Source organism: Neltuma alba, unplaced genomic scaffold, assembly GCF_004799145.2.
Source record: "Neltuma alba isolate B1F8T4 unplaced genomic scaffold, ASM479914v2 tig00010608_pilon, whole genome shotgun sequence".
NCBI classification, from domain to species: Eukaryota; Viridiplantae; Streptophyta; class Magnoliopsida; order Fabales; family Fabaceae; genus Neltuma; species Neltuma alba.
This window is the reverse complement of record NW_021635466.1, coordinates 67,629-72,991: the sequence shown is the minus strand read 5'-3', so window position 1 is coordinate 72,991 and position 5,363 is coordinate 67,629.

The window sequence follows — 5,363 nt, the reverse complement described above, 5'->3', positions numbered from 1 at the left end:
GGAATTGATTTTGACTGATAGCTGCATCACAAGCATACGGGATGAAAAAGCGGCATGATACTTGCATCACAAGTAAATGGGAACAACTCCTTTATGAGCAATAACCAAAATATTTATATCAACTAACGAAATGAAAAATATATATATGGTTTCTTATATATATATATATTAATAAGTTATATATTTCTATTTTTATTCATGTACGTATATATTTGTGCTAATTGTTTGTTTGTGAATTTTTTAGCCTTCTTACATCATTTTCAATTACATTTCTCCACTTTACTAGTACTAACGGCTACCCAGCCCTGGAAATTTCAAAAGGTAATATTAATTGTGCAACGCGCGCCCTTTTAACCTACGGATTTTGTCTCTTTATCCACAGCTTTTATATTGTCTGTCAAACATCGATCTTAGTGGCTCCAAAAATCTAACCAAAGGGCCAAATTTAAATGGACTTCCACGGCCTAAGAGGCTAAACCTTGAAGGATGTGTTCAGTTATCACAGCTTGATTCATTTACTGACAGAATTTGTCTCTCAAGGCTCAAATTCTTTAACTTGAGAAATTGCACCAATCTTGTCAGTATTCCCAACATGTTGTTTTCTCTACGCTCCTTAGAGATTCTAAATTTGGCTTGCTTTTCCCAGTTTGCTCATTGTCTGAACTTTTCCAAGCTTGAGGAGCTTGGTGAAAGTACTCAGTAGTCATTTTTCTTGAACACAGAAGCTATGTACTATTATTTAATACTCACAAATGTCGTATCATTATTTGGTTATCATTTTTCTGTTATCCCTCTCTCTCTCTCTCTCTTCTCTCTCTTACTTCCTCAACTCCCCTCATATTTCGTTTCTATAATTTGTTTATATTTAATATTCCATATATAAACTAGAGTGTGGTTGATAAAGAAATGAAAGATTAGATTTTATTAACCTGAACAACCGATGACAAATTCTTTCGATATCTGGAACACTCATGCATACAGCACAAAGACACGACCAAAAAAAAAAAAACATTTGAAAAGGATCCCAAAGATAAAGCACAGCTGGGCGCACAGTTAGGAGGGCACAGCTGACACCCCCATCCCGGTGCCCTCATATTGCTGTGCACATTCATGAACTGCCATTCATTATTTTCCAAACTTATTTTATTATCAAGTGTAATATAGAAATCTTAGGTACAATCTTTAAACGTTTTTCAAACTATTCTCACTTTTTTTTAAAAAAATCCCTGTTTATCAGTGACCAATCCCCCCCCCCCCCAACCCCGCCCTCTTCTACCATATACAGACATCAAAGTAAAAATATGCTTTCTCCGATTGTGTGAGCTGAAGAAAATATTTTAAAAATCTTTGATATTTCCACCACGTGAATCTTCTCTCATTTAAGCAACCAGCAGAACAGTTGAAAAAGGCGCTCAAATGGATATCTAAAGCTGAATAGTATTTTAAGTTTTATGAGATCCTCAGCGTTTGGTACCATCAAAGACTCGCGCAGCAACACCAACTTTTGAGGACGCTGTATTTATATATACAAACACATATATAAACATTATGAATTTACGCATGTGTATGTCCAATTGTCGGCAGCAACATTAAAAATCAGATGGTTCAAGTTGTATTTAAAAGATATTCCGCAATTTCTCTATAATTCGGGAAGCAGCAGCACTGCAGAAGATTAAATAAATCCTAAGCTCAGAAATTTTTAAAAGACGAAAGAGCAAGCCTAAAAGGTATTTGCAGATGGAAATTGTGGGAGCACTCTTTTACAAGCATGTTCTGACAATCCAACTTTAAACCTAGTTTTAAAAAAATAAGGTTTGAAGGTTAACTTTTTTTTTTGGTTAACTTAAATATTATTTATAGGAAAAATGACAAATAAAGACCCCTGAATTATCAAAATTATAAGGAGATCACCTGAATAAGCAAAATCACCATGACAGACCCAGTTCCATATTGCAAATATGAAATCTTGGTAAAATGTCCAAAATACCCCTAAGCTAAACGACACGTTGACTATAGAAAATAACAAGTTCATTTTAGCGAATGACAACTTCAGTAGACCAAATCAGAACTTGGCTGAAGGTATGCCAAATAACAAGTTAACTATGGGAAATAACAAATTCCCTTTAGCGAATGACAATTTCAGTAGACCAAATCACAACTTGACTAAAGGGCATTTCAAACATTTTGTCAAGATTTCATATTTGCCAAATGACAAGTTGACTATGAGAAATAATAAATTCACTTTAGTGAATGATAACTTCAGTGGACCAAATCACAACTTGGCTAAGGGGCATTTAAAACATTTTGCCAATATTTCACATTTACAATATGAGGCCGGGTCCTTCATGATAATTTTACTTATTTAGGTGACCTCCTTGTAATTTTCATAATTTAGGAGTCTTTATTTGTCATTTTTCCTTATTTGTACTACAAATATATTTTGGTTTTTCATAAAAACTGTAAAAGGTGCTCACTCCGCAGTTTCAACCGTGTTTCCCTCCTAGCCCATTGTTATGGGCGGGATGTGGAACTGGCTCTAAGCCCGTTATTTACTCTTTTATAATCATATGTTATCTTATACACTCTTGGTCCACTTCTCACAAAGGCAACGTTGGCCTTTATTTGACATAACACAACACTACACTATTTTCAACACCAAAATAAATATTGCAGTTGTATGCCTGAAATGGGCACCAAACAGCAAAGTTGCAGAAGAGCAATTGACGTGGGGCAAAGTTTCCTCCATCGGCTTTTGTTCACAAAAAGCCATTCCCAAGTTTCCATTTTTTAATCCATTTTATTAATTTCTTGCCCATTTTTCTAATATTAACCGTACCCATAATTACCCATTTTGTTGTATGTCTGGATTTTGGTTAATTTGAGTTTTGATAAGAATTAGATTTTAGTTTATTATATATTTATATTTTTAATGCCAGAGTTGTCCCTTTTTTTTTAAAAAAAAAAGGATATACGTGAATACCCTACGATTAGTTAGTAAAAAGCGAAAAATATTAGTCAATTAATTGTTGGTTACTTCGTAAAAACTGTCAAATATATGATCACTTATTTGACAGTTTATAACTGTAAAATAGTATTGGTTTAAGTTTAAATAACACCTTGTAATCTGTTCTTCTCTACTTGTACGTTCAGAATTCAAATTTCATCCTTTTTATAGCACATGAAATATTTGGACATTAAAAAGGCGCTTCCTAGATTTTGCAAATCTTGTCTCACTTAATTTTCCACACGCGTCTTAGAGCAATTAAACTCCTTTTTAGTTTGGCTTAACGTTCCACCGACTAAATATTTCTCTTTGTCATCATCCATTATTGGTTGTTCCTTGATTCCGCAATGGAAGGCAATGATCTCAATCAACCAGGATTTAATTTCCAAAACAATCAATTCTCATTTGACATAATCTTAACATTTAGTGTCTTCAAAAATAATTATAAGTAGTAGGTTAGATTCTTAACAATTGATACCCCGGCTCTATCAATCCTGTTAAATAATTAAATATGTGCCACCATGCACGCATGGGTCTTCATAAAGTTACATTTTGACTATTTTTTAAAATTATTCCTGAGGTGTTTCAGTGTTTCTGCTGAATCTGTCCAAATGATCTTTTTGTACCACTCGAACACTATCCAAGAAAGAAATAAACAAGGGCCAATAAAATAATAAATAATTGGGGCAAAAAAAAAAGTCTTGTTAACATGGAAACTTCTAGCACTACAAAAAAATTAACTTTCAGCGGCGACAAAAAGTCACCACTGAAAGTATAAAAGTCGCGGCTGAAAGTTTGTAGTGTAGGAAACTGTCTCTAAAGCTTGTGCTTGTGGAACAAATCAGGCAGGGTTAGCTATTAACTTTGAGGTTTGTTCTGGTGAAGACCTTGAGTTGAACAAGAAAACTCGAGGTCTAATCTAATCCAGTATTTACCCAAGGTTGGATTAGACTAGATTTGATTCACCAGCAGACTGCCTAATTAGTTCAGGCAATGTAGGACCTTAGTTTGATTTTCTTCCCCTTAATGGAGACAAGATTTCAACCTAATAATAATCCTAATGAAGACAATGTAAAATTCATATCAATAAAAGGAGAAGACTAAGATCAACACCGGAAGTTTTCTTGTTATCTATATAGACTACACAGAGATAAAACACAAGTATTAATCAATCAAGAAAACAATCAATGAAGGTAGAAAGTACTAATCAATTAAGAAAATAATTATTGAAAATAAAAGTCAGCAGTTGTTTTGATCCAAGCTTCATCAAATTTGATCATTCCCTTTCAGTTCAATTTCTTTATAATGTTATGTTTGATTTTTTTTTAATCCTCATCAATTTAGGATTTACAGTGAAGAAAATACATATACATGCTCATTACTTAGAAAATAAAGAGATAAATGTCCGTTATTTGAATTGGCAAAAAGCTTATATATAAGAATTAAAAAAATTAAAGTTACATAAATAATAGTTGAAAATGAAAAAAAAAAAAAAAGTAAACTCAAGCCAAACTAAACTAGAACAATTGGTATGAGGACTCGGTCCCCTGTCCAATCTACCCTGATGAGGCTAGTTTGGTTTGGTCTGGTCTTGTCTTAGCTTGCTTTGGGCAAATTTTTCTCAACCTAACTGGATTGAGCTTGCTTAGATTAAAGTGGGTTTTTTTTAAGACCGTTGAGGTTTTTGCGCATTTCTAGAAGTGGAAAAAGGGTTCTTAAGATAGAAACCATCTCTCTTGAATAGAACAAATCAAAGCGCACTTAATTTTCTAATTTTTTCTCTTCTTTGACGCCTTATTCCCTTTTTTATTTCATTAGTACTAATTATCACTAAAAAAACATGTGATTAGTGACGTAATTTAGTGACAGAATTTTTATTTAGGAATAGAATTAGCAACAGATTAGTAACAGAATAACGATGGAATTTTTCTGTTGCTAATACAATTTTTGAAAAAATAAATTAAAATACCATGTAGTGCCTCCACTAATTGCCACCTCATTGCCGGTGATGACTGCCGACCACCTCCATGTGTCGCCCTCTCACATGCCACCATGTGCCACCACATATCTTCACCACATAATTCCTCCTCAGAGTGATTTATCCATGGCTCAAATCCGAGACCTTGTCTGTGCTTACGTTTGGCTTTACCAGTTGAGTTGCAGTGAACCTTATTATTAAAAACTAGAAATAAACTATATGATAATTTTAATCATAACTATTTTCATGACAAAATAATTTTAAATATTTTTTACTATTTATTTTATAATGCTTTATTTTTAAAAAAATTATTTTTTTAAAAATATTTTTAGTATAATTTTAATTTCCAATTACATGAATTTTGAATTTTAAATCATAAAT